Raw genomic sequence first — 12356 nt, forward strand, 5'->3', positions numbered from 1 at the left:
CTATTTTCCTCTAGCTCATGCCAATTTAACCTTTCACGTCACATCTTAAATGTCACTCAGAGACCAGTCCTCTGACACTCTGACACCTTAATGTAATTTAGACCATCTTATTCTGTTAACACATCTGACATTTTTCACTACCGTTTAAATTCTTGTGTATTTAACTATTTTTCATTACCTTCACTAAATTTCGAGCTCCAGGAGTGGAGGGAAGATGTCTGATTTTCTTTCTTTGAATTGCCAGGGGGAACCCGGGCCTGGCACAACGTCAACAGTAACCACTGCTTACAGAATGAGGTGGACATGTATCAGGAATGGCTAAAGGGATGAGAGGAGGAAGTGGTATCTTTAGTGTGTAGGTTTCTCGAAGGAGGTCGTGCAGGAGGCGGTGATGAGGCAAAACTCTGTCAGTTCCAACTTGGGGGTCTGCAGCCATGCAAGGAACTAGAATGGATCCCAGTAGCTCCTGATCTGAGGTGTCTCCCCTGCTCCGCCGGCCTCCCTCCACCCTGAGATGAGAGGTGAGCCGGTGGATGCTGGTAGTTGGGGGCGCGGGTGTCCTGCTGCCCTCACCCTGCCTGGGGTCCCTGCATTGGGGAAGGGGGGACATCGCCATCAGGCTGTTCCCAGGAGCCCGCCCGGTGAGCGCCTCTTTCCTGTCCCCACAGCACATTTCATGTGGCAGGGTAAGTCCGAGTGTCGTTTCTCCAACAGGATGGAGCGAGTGCGTTTCCTGCCAGAGCAACCTGCAACCGGGAAGAGTACCCACTTCGACAGTAGCATCGGGGAGATGGTGGCGGTGACCACGCTGGGGCTGAGGACTGGAACGCGCGGAAGGACTCCACGGAGCAGATGCGGACCGCGTGGACTGGTTCTGCAGAGAAGCTACTGGATTTCTAAGAGATTCCTGTAACATCAGCGAGGTGAGCACGGCGGGGTGGTGTGCGTGCGTGCGTGTGTGGTCAGTGGGGTGAGTGTGTAGGACTGTGAACGTGCACGAGTTCTGAGGGGACGTGTGAGGGCGTGACGTCCGGGACACTGTGATTTTTGTCCGTGTGTGTGTGTGTGTGTGTGTGATTGTGAGGCGAGAGTGTGTGAGGGGTGCGTGTGCGCTGAGGTGGGACAGAGAGTGTGTGTGATGGGGGGTGGCCTGGGGTGTGAGGACCCGGAGGGAGGGTGGGGGTGCGAGGACCCCGAGGGAGGGTGGGGGTGTGAGGACCCGGAGGGAGGGTGGGGGTGCGAGGACCCCGAGGGAGGGTGGGGGTGTGAGGACCCGGAGGGAGGGTGGGGGTGCGAGGACCCCGAGGGAGGGTGGGGGTGTGAGGACTCGGAGGGAGGGTGGGGGTGCGAGGACCCCGAGGGAGGGTGGGGGTGTGAGGACCCCGAGGGAGGGTGGGGGTGCGAGGACCCGGAGGGAGGGTGGGGGTGCGAGGACCCGGAGGGAGGGTGGGGGTGCGAGGACCCCGAGGGAGGGTGGGGGTGCGAGGACCCCGAGGGAGGGTGGGGGTGCGAGGACCCCGAGGGAGGGTGGGGGTGCGAGGACCCCGAGGGAGGGTGGGGGTGTGAGGACCCCGAGGGAGGGTGGGGGTGCGAGGACCCCGAGGGAGGGTGGGGGTGCGAGGACCCGGAGGGAGGTTGGGGGTGCGAGGACCCCGAGGGAGGGTGGGGGTGCGAGGACCCGGAGGGAGGGTGGGGGTGCGAGGACCCGGAGGGAGGTTGGGGGTGCGAGGACCCCGAGGGAGGGTGGGGGTGCGAGGACCCCGAGGGAGGGTGGGGGTGCGAGGACCCCGAGGGAGGGTGGGGGTGCGAGGACCCCGAGGGAGGGTGGGGGTGTGAGGACCCCGAGGGAGGGTGGGGGTGTGAGGACCCCGAGGGAGGGTGGGGGTGCGAGGACCCGGAGGGAGGTTGGGGGTGCGAGGACCCCGAGGGAGGGTGGGGGTGCGAGGACCCCGAGGGAGGGTGGGGGTGCGAGGACCCCGAGGGAGGGTGGGGGTGCGAGGACCCCGAGGGAGGTTGGGGGTGCGAGGACCCGGAGGGAGGGTGGGGGTGCGACGACCCGGAGGGAGGGTGGGGGTGCGAGGACTCGGAGGGAGGTTGGGGGTGTGAGGACCCCGAGGGAGGGTGGGGGTGCGAGGACCCCGAGGAGGGTAGGGGTGCGAGGACCCCAAGGGAGGGTGGGGGTGCGAGGACCCGGAGGGAGGGTGGGGCTGTGCTGGAGGGAGGCTTCAGGGGACCAGGTGGCCACTGTGGACAGGTGACATGGGGGAGAGCGGCAGTGCACGGGCAGTAGGTAGAGGAACCATTGATGGGGGGTCAGAGGTGAGAGAAGGGAAATTTACGGTGGTGTCTGTGGTTGGGTGGAGGTTTAGGGGAGCAGAGATGAGGAATGTGAAAGGTTGGGGGGAATGTGAGGCGGCGAGTCACCGTCTGACTTGGCTACAAGCTTCCTAATTCTGAAACCGTTCAAATAAGGGTGATGTGTTTTTGCATAAACATTTCATTGAGAAAAAGTATTAGACTAATTTTTGAGGAGTGGGGGGAACCTCTGAGACACCACTGATCTTTCTGAGGCTTCTTTCAGTTCCAAATTTCCTATTTTTTCCCTTAGTATATGTATTTTTTACATAGTTGAAATGATTGTGAAACCAGCTTTTTGAATTATAATTTTGTTACTTAACATACTATTATTATAAGGCTAATAGTATTTAAGTAGTTACATGTTATTTCTTTTTATAATTGTAACAATGTACCTCACATTCCCCTTTGTTACATCTTTTTTTTAATATCGCCAAATAACCCATTGAAAATGTACATTTTTTAAAAAAAATTTATTTATGTATTGTTTTTGTTTCTAAGGTTCTTGAACATTTTTCACATATTTGTTGACTGACTGTTACTGCTCTAAGAATTATCTGTTGTCTATTATCTGTGAAATAGGCAGGGGTCCTGTTGTTTCTATCAGTGGTCTTATGTGTTCTCTATACAGGAAGATTAACACTTTGCTAATATTTGATTCAGCATTTTCTCCGGTTTGTGGTTTATATTTTGATTCAGTTCATTATTTTCCATGTTATGAATTTAAACGTTTTTGTTTAAGAAATATACTGCAAAATTGTTAGCGATGATTTACCATCAGTCTTAAATCTTGTGGTATTATAAAAAAGTTTCCCCCTCCCCTCAGGTTTCTCCTTTAAAAAAAAATTAGATTGGCGAGATGGTGGGTTAGATAAATGTTATGCCTAGTGCATCCCAGGTTCACACCAAAATTACAAATGAATTATAAAATAATCAACCTCAAGAACCATCTGAAGACTATTTGAATGCCCATAACTAAGAATATAAAGAAGCCACATCGAGACTGGTAAGAGGAGTGGAGATGTGAAACCGGCTGAACCCAAACCCACAGATAGTGGTTGAACACTGCAAGGGACATCTCAGCCGTGGAAGTCCTCCTAGGAAGAGGGAGGGATCCCAGCCACATACAGAACTCCCCAGCCTAGAGGTCCTGTGCTGGGAAGAAGAACTCCCACCACAACATCTGGCCATGGAAATCAGCAAGGACTCTGTCTGCCTGTCCTGGTGAGAAGGAAAGTGGCTGGAAACCCAGATGCCCTCTTAAGGGTCTGCACACAGCCTCACTTGCTTACAGACACTCACTTGGTCTCTAGTGGAGGAACAGCAACTCAAGAGGCATCAGAGACATATAGGGAAAGATTGAGTTGTGTGGCTTCAAGACAAGGGCTAGAGGGACAGCAGCCATTGTCATTGTCTGGAGCCTGCCTCATGTGCAGCCTACAGGTGAGCACCATCTTTTCTATATGGAACTCTCCCCCAAAGGCTTCAAATACTGCCAAATGTAAGACTGCATTGGTATCGTAAAATCTTCATGTGTGCACCACCATGGTGACACCCTGGGTCTCCACCCCAAGCAGCCAGTACTGCATCACCTGGGGCACTCTCAGCTACTGAGCAGCATGCCCGCCCCACAAACTGCAGAAACCTTTTATAGCAGCAGACCTCCTGCAACACCTCAGGAAACTTTTGGTGGGAGGCAGTGAGGCGCAATCCACACTGCAACCTCTCTTGTGCAGTTCTCAGGGACCTGCAGGCCTAAGGTGAGCGGTGGCAGGCCACAGAGTTCTCAGGGCACTTTTGCGAAGTGGTCATGGACCCGCACCAGTGCAAGAACAAAAACTGCATTAACTTTGTAAAAACCACTGCTCACACAATGTAGCTCCCAAGAGCCCCGCCCCACCCACCTAGAGCTGCGTTGCTGGTGGCATTCTCAGGGCCTGGGCAGCTGGCCCTGCTCCACAAGCTATGGAAGACTTTTATCACAGCAGATGGCCTGCGGGTGCCGGGGAAACTTTTGGGTAGGAGTGAGCTGCAACTTGCATTGCAGCTCTCAGGGATCTGTGAGCCCAAGGTGAGTGGTGGCTGGCTGCAGTGTTCTTAGGGCATTTTGCAAAGTGTTCACAGGTCAATGTAAGAAGTGAATTTGCATTAACCTTGTAAAAACCACTGGCCATGCCTTATAACTCCCTGGAACCCCACCCCACCCAGCTAGTGCTGCATTGTGAAGGCACTCTCAACATCCAGGTCAACCAGCCAGGCCTGTGCACCTAAGGAGGCTCTTTCAGTGGATGAGACTTACAAACAGCTGCCAGGTGGCAATAGGCCTAGGGGTCCCTAGGCCTTTTGCTAAGCTGTCCCTGGCCTAATACTGGTGGCAGCAGTCCTCAGTGCCACAGCAAGCCCACCACCACATGCCTCCAGGTCCAGCACAGGCAGCAGCCAACCACATATAGCTTTCTAACTCCTACCAGGTAGCTGCAGGCCAGTCACAGGCAAGGCTGAAACTGGCCTGCAAGGGAGCCACTCCCAATACACACCAGAAACAACACACCCAGAGGCCAGCTTCAGACCACACCAGAGCACTACCTGGTAACACCCACAAGCAGCACGCCCAAAAGGTGGTCTCAACGGGCACAAGAGCCCAGAAGGATGAATCCACCTCTGAGGGGTCAGCCTCCACACAGCAGCTAATACATTGTGGGTATAGCCAGTCCCCACAGTCAGTCAGCTTGGGAGTCAGTCCCACCCACTGATGCACCAAAAGCACTCAAGGCTCAACTACAACAGGAGAACACACTCAAAGGAGACTCTTGGAACACACACACACAGAAGATCACGAGACTGAACCACTGGACCACACAGGACACATACTACATAAGGTCACCCAGCAAAGACTGAAAGACATAGGAGATCTACCTAATACATAGAAGCAAACACAGAGAGGCAGCCAGAATGAGGAAACAAAGAAACATGTCCCAAATAAAAGAACAGGTGAAACCTTCAGAAATGGAACTAAATGAAATGGAGGCAACCAACCTACAAGAGACAGAGTTTAAAACACTTGTTATAAGAATGCTTAAGGAACTTAGTGAGAACTTCAACAAAGAGATACTAAGCATAAAAAAGGACAGAAAAAACATAAAAAAGAAATAGTTGGAAATAAAAAATACAACAACTGAAATAAAGAATACACTAAAAGGAATCAACAGCAGATTAGATGAAGAAGAGGATCAAATCAGCGATTTAGAAGACAAGGTAGCAGAAAACACCCAATCATGAAAACAAAAAGAAAAAAGAATTAAAAAAAAAAAAAAAGATGGCTTAAGGGACCTGTGGGACAACATCAAGAGTAACGACATTTGCATCATAAGAGTACCAGAAAGAGAAGAAAGGGAACAAGGAATTGAGAACCTACGTGAAAAAATAATTGAAAACTTCCCTAACCTGGTGAAAAAAATAGACATATAAGCACATGAAGTGCAGAAAATCCCAAAGAAGATGAACCCAAACAGTCCCACACCAAGACACATCATAATTAAAATGGCAAAAATTAAAGACAAAGAGAGAATCCTAAAAGCAGCAAGAGAAAGGCAACTAGTAACTTATAAAGGAACTCCCATAAGATTGTCAGCTGATGTCTCAACAGAAACTTTGCAGGCCAGAAGGGAGTGGGAGGAAATATTCAAAGTAATGAAAAACAAGAGCTTACAACCAAGACTACTCTACCCAGCAAGGCATTCGTTAAAAATTGAAGGAGTGATAAAGAGCTTCCCAGGCAAGAAGAAGCTAAAAGAATTCATTTACATCAAGCCAGTATTACAAGAAATTTTACAAGGACTTCTTTAAGCAGAAGGAAGGAAAAACAAACAAATGAAGATCAAAAATATGAATAATAAAATGGCAATAAATATGTACCTATCAATAATCACTTAAATATAAATGGACTAACTGCTCCAATAAAAAGATTTAGGATAGCTGAATGGATACAAAAACAAGACCCATGCATATGCTTTCTACAAAAGACACCTCTGATCGAAAGACACGTAGACTGAAAATAAAAGAATGGAAAAGATATTTCATTCAAATGGAAATGAGAAAAAGCTGAGGTAGCAATACTTATATTGTACAAAATAAACTTTAAAATGAAGACTATAATAAGAGACAAAGAAGGACATTACTTAATAATAAAGGGATCAATCCAACAAGGGGACATCACCCTAGTGAACATTTATGCATCCAACATAGGAGCACTGAAATACATAAAACAAATATTGACCAACATAAAGCAGAGATCGACAGCAACACAATCATACTGGGGACTTTAACACACCACTGACACCAATGGACAGATCCTCCAGACAGAAAATTGACACAGAAACAGCAGCCTTAAATGACATACTAGACGAGATGGATTTAATTGATATTTTTAGAACATTTCACCCCTAACCAGCAGAATATACATACTTTTTTCCCCCCTTTCTTCCGCCTCCCCAACACAACCACCATCACTCCAGTTCAAGCTGATGTTTCTCAGTCTAGTTGTGTAGGACACAGCTGCCTGGCCCATGCTGGTATTATGAGCCTCGTGCTCCCCCCCGCCCCCAGCTGAGGCAGTCGGCCGCCAGTCGTCGGTCAGCTGCGCAGAACAGCTCATGGCAGCTCTTGCCAGCTGCCAGCACTCATGATGGCTGCCAGCCACTCACACTGGCCACTGGCTGCTCATGGCAGCACATGGCAGCACTCAGCAGCCCATGGCAGTACACAGCAGCTCACACTGACCTCCGGCTGCTCACTGCAGCCCAGTTCCAGGGAGAGCCATTGTTCAAAATCTTAGCTGTAGAGGGCACAGCGTCCTGGCCCATGTGGGAATCAAACCCACGACCTAGGTGTTAGGAGCTCGGCACTTTAACCACCTGAGTCACCAGGCTGGCACTATACATTCTTTTCAAGTGTACGTGGAACATTTTCCAAGCTAGACCACATGTTAGGCCACAAAACAAGTCTCATTCAAATTAAGGAGACTGAAATCATATCAAGCATCTTCTCTGACTGCAATGGTATGAAACTAGAAATTAATTACAAGAAAGAAACTGAAGAATACACAAACACATGGAGGCTAAATAACATGCTACTAAATAATGAATGTGTTAACAATGAGGTCAAGGAAGAAATCAAAAGATACCTTGACACAAAAATGAAAACACAACAACCCAAAATCTATGGGACACAGTGAAAGCAGACCTAAGAGAGAAATTCATAGCAATGCAGGCCTACCTCAAGAAATAAGAAAAATTTTAAATCAATAGTCTATCTTTACACCTAAGGGAACTGGAAAAAGAACAGCAAACAAAGCCCAAAGTGAGTACAAGGAAGAAAATAATAAAGATCAGAGTGGAAATAAATGAAATAGAAACTAAAAAACAATACAAAAGATTAATGAAACCATGCAAAAGATCAATGAAACCTGGTTTTTTTGAAAAGATAAAAAAATTGACAAAATTTTTACCAGACTCATCAAGAAAAAAAGAGAGGAGACCCAAATAATCAGAAATGAAAGAGAAGTGACAATGGCCATCACAAAAATACAAAAAAATAAAAAATATATAAGAAAATACTATGAGTGGGCCGGCCCGGTGGCTCAGGTGGTTGGAGCTCCATGCTCCTAACAGCGAAGGCTGCCGGTTCGCTTCCCACATGGGCCAGTGGGCTCTCAACCACAAGGTTGCCGGTTTAATTCCTTAACTCCCATAAGGGATGGTGAACTGCACCCTTTGCAACTAAGATTGAACACAGCACCTTAAGCTGAGCTACCGCTGAGCTCCTGGATGGCTCAGTTGGTTGGAGCGCGTCCTCTCAACCACAAGGTTGCCGGGAGTCTCCTGCAAGGCTGTAGCCCCTGCAACTAACAACGGCAACAGGACCTGGAGCTGAACTGCACCCTCCACAATTACGATTGAAAGGACAACAACTTGACTTGGAAAAAATCCTGGAAGTACACACTGTTCCCCAATAAAGTCCTGTTCCCCTCCCCCAATAAAATCTTCTTTAAAAAAAAAAGGAAGAAAAGGAAAAAAAAGCAAATGCTATGAGCAACTATACACCAACAAATTGGACAATCTGGAAGAAATGTACAAATTCCTAGAAGTATACAATCTTCCAAAGCTGAATCAAGAAGAAACAGAAAATCTGAACAGACTTACTACTACCATGAAATCAAATCAGTAATCAACAAACTCCCAAAAAACAAAAGTCCTGGACCAGGCATCTTCATAGGTGAATTTTATTAAACATTCTAAAAAGAATTAATACCTATTCTCCTCAAACTGTTCCAAAAAATCCTAGAAGAGGGAACGCTCCCAAGCTCATTTTTCAAGGCCGCCATTATCCTGATTCCAAAAAGACATTATAAAGAAAGAAAACTATAAGCCAATATCTCTAAAGAACTTAGATGCAAAAATCATCAGCAAAATATTAGCAAACTAAATTCAGCAATATATTAAAAAGATCACACACCACAATCAAGTGGGACTTATTCCTGGGATGTAAGGTCGGTTCAATATCAGCAAACCAATGGGATACACCACATTAAAAAAATGAAAAATAAAAATTATATGGTCATATCAATAGATGCAGAAAAAGCATTTGACAAAATCCAGCAGCCATTTATGATAAAAACTCTCAGTAAAGTGGGAATAGAGGGAACATACCTCAACATAATAAAGGCCATATATGACAAACCCACAGTTAACATTATACTCAATAGGGAGAAACTAAAAGCATTCCCCTTAAGATCAGGAACAAGACAAGGTTGCCTACTTTCATCACTTTTATTCAACATAGTACTGGAAGTCCTATCCACAGCAATCAGGCAAGAAAAAGAAATAAAAGTCATCCAAATGGGAAAGGAAGAAGTAAAGCTGTTATTCTTTGCAGATGACATAATACTATATGGAAAGAACCCCAAAGATTCCACCAAAAAACTATTAGAACTGGTAAATGAATTCAGTCAATGAACAGGATACAAAATTAATATTCAGAAATTAGTTGCATTTTTATACACAATAATGAACTATCAGAAAGAGAAATTAAGAAAACAATCCTATTTACAATTGCATCAAAAAATAATATAAAATACTTAGGAATAATTTAACCAAAGAAGTAAGAGACCTGTACTCAGAAAATTATAAATCATTGAAGAAAGAAATTAAAGAAGGTACAAATAAAGGGAAGCATATACAGTTCTCATGGATAGGAAGAATTAATATAGTTAAATGTCCACACTACCCAAAGCAATATACAGATTCAATGTAATCCCTATCAAACTACAAAGGGCATTTTTGTATTCAAAATACAAAGAACTAGAACAAATAATCCTAAAATATATATGGAATCATAAAAGACTCCAAATAGCCATGGCAATCATGAGAAAGAAGAACAAAACTGGATGTATCACGCTACCTGGTATCAAACTATACTACAAGGCCATAATAATCAAAACAGCATGGTATTGGCATAAAAACAGACACATAGATCAATGGAACAGAATAGAGAGCCCAGAAATAAATTTATGGCTATATAGTCATTTAATCTATGATAAAGGAAGCAAAAATTTACAGTTTACATGTAAGGACAGTCTAGTCAATAAATGGTGCTAGCTGTACACCTGAAGCTGAACAATAGTGAATGCCAACTATAATTTTATATATATATGTATGTATATACTTACAAGAAGTGGAGTACAGCATTAGGAATAGAGACAGTGGAAATGTAACAGCTCTGCGTGATGTCAGAAGGATAGTGGATAGGGGGAGGAGGGTCACACAGTGTGAGGGATATAAATGATAAACCTTGTGCACCTGAAACTAATAATAATAAATAAATAAATAAATAAATAAATAAATAAATGGTGCTGGGAAAACTGGACAGATACATGCAAACAAAAAATGAAACTGGACCACCTTCTTACACCATATACAAGAATAAACTCAAAATGAATTAAAAATTTAAATGTAAGGCCCAAAACCATAAAACTCCTAAAGAAAATATAGGAATTAACTCTCAGACATTACCCTTAGTCGTATTTTTACTGATATAGCTTCTTGGGCAAGGGAAGCTTTCTTGTCCCTGGGCAACCCTCGCCTCTCATCCCCTTCCTCCAAGATTCTCAGCTTCTTGACGTATCAGTTGTCTCCCAGAGAGCCAGTGTTTGGAACAATGAGACTAGTATTTCTCCTTGAGTCTTTTTCTATGAACAGGAAGAGCTGGCATTGTAAGACTCTTCTTTCTCTTTATGCTACTGGCTGTTTAGCTTCCTAAAAGGCAGCTCTTCACAGAATGGGTGTCTGGGTTTCAAGTTTGGGGTATGTTTTGGAAGCTTGGAGAAGCAGGAGTTGGGCTTCCACCCCCTAAGGAGGGGACCCTTACTGTCCTGGCCTTGTTCCATGACACCTGGGCTTCCACTCTGCCTCCCAAGTATGCCTCTCACCCTTGATCCTGCTCGTGCCACCCTCCCATCTGGGGCACTGGTGGCTCTGTCTCTAGTGGGACTCTTGCATTATTGTCCCCCACGACTCCTCTCCCCTTCCTAGGTCTGTCTGGTGGCCCCCAGACAGACACACCTCTTGGGTCTCCTAGGAACTGGAAACCTGACAATAGCCAAGCTTGAACTATTCAGCTCTTCAGGCCGAGGGGCTTGGGGCTGAAGTCCAGAGACACTGCCTCGGCCATCCCCCCACACTGGGCTGAGGCACAGCCTTCGGGACGGCACAGGCCCGTCTCTGACCCTGCCCTGCTGGGAAATGGAGAGATGCCCTCATTCTGGAGAGATGCCCTCACAGGGAAGCAGGAGGTGTGACTAATGTAACCATCCACAGCCGTCATCGAGAGATGACCCGACTGCCATTGGTTGCCCAGAGCACCCCTAAGATTGCAGGAGGCAACAGAAGGGAGGCCCCACATCTTTTTCCATAAGAGGCCACAGGAGGAAGGAAGTTCATTTAGGGACATTTTAAAGACATCTCTTGTGCCTCACGGGCTTCCTTCCCTCAGAGCAGGGGAGTATGCTGCAATGCTTTAATAGTCCTGTGTGGCTGAGTTGGGTGAGAGAGGTGTCAACCTGGGCACAAAGTTCATTTCAAATACTAGTTAATCTATTTTCCTTTTCTTTTTTTGCACAGAAGCTGGTAATCTAGGACCTATGTGTGAACAACTTTATATAAATATTTTTTGGACTTGGTTTACTTGGGTTGGTATGATACATTATATTTAAGTTCCTTGAACACAGTGGATCCCCCTAATGTGTATGAATGACTGAGGCTTTGTAAATTAAGGGACGTTTGTGTGAATCAACTTATTTGACAGGGTCAAAGAAGCCATATGTGATTTGGAAAGAAAAAAAAAAAGCGGAGGACCTGAACAGACATTTCTCCAAAGAGGACATACAGATGGCCATTGGACATATAAAAAGATGCTCAATGTCATTAATCATCAGAGAAATGCAAATAAAAACGACAATGAGATACCACCTCACTCCTGTCAGAATGGCCATCATCAATACATCAACAAACAACAAGTGTTGGAAAGGATGTGGAGAAAAGAGAACCCTCATGCACTGTTGGTGGGATTACAAATTGGTGCAGCCATCATAGAAAACAGTATGGAGATTCCTCAAAAATTTACAAATAGAACTACCTTATGACCAAGCAATTCCACTCCTGGGTATTTATCCAAAGAAATCCAAAACACTAATTCAGAAAAATATATGCTTACTGCAACACTGTTCACAACAGCCAAGATATATGGAAACAACTGAAATGCCCATTGATAGATGATTGGATAAAGAAATTGTAGTGCATTTATACAATAGAGTATTACTCAGCTGTAAAGAAGAATGAAATCTTACCATTGGCAACAACATGGATGGTCCTTGAGAATATTACGCTAAGTGAAATAAGTCAGACAGAGAAAGACAAATACCATATGATTTTACTTATATGTGGAAT

At 45.6% G+C, this 12356-nt stretch overlaps 1 pseudogene across 1 annotated transcript in view; it reads left to right on the forward strand.

Annotated features, from left to right (window-relative positions):
- The first annotated feature begins 715 nt into the window (after window positions 1-715).
- The window catches only part of LOC308494675 (DLA class II histocompatibility antigen, DR-1 beta chain-like), a 51701-nt pseudogene continuing 40060 nt past the window's right edge, over window positions 716-12356 (forward strand). The window contains exons 1-2 of the transcript in view: window positions 716-776; window positions 881-942. The product of the transcript in view is annotated as a DLA class II histocompatibility antigen, DR-1 beta chain-like (transcript). The remainder of the gene's footprint in view (window positions 777-880; window positions 943-12356) is intronic.

Source organism: Rhinolophus hipposideros, assembly GCF_964194185.1.
Source record: "Rhinolophus hipposideros genome assembly, chromosome: 3".
NCBI lineage: Eukaryota > Metazoa > Chordata > Mammalia > Chiroptera > Rhinolophidae > Rhinolophus > Rhinolophus hipposideros.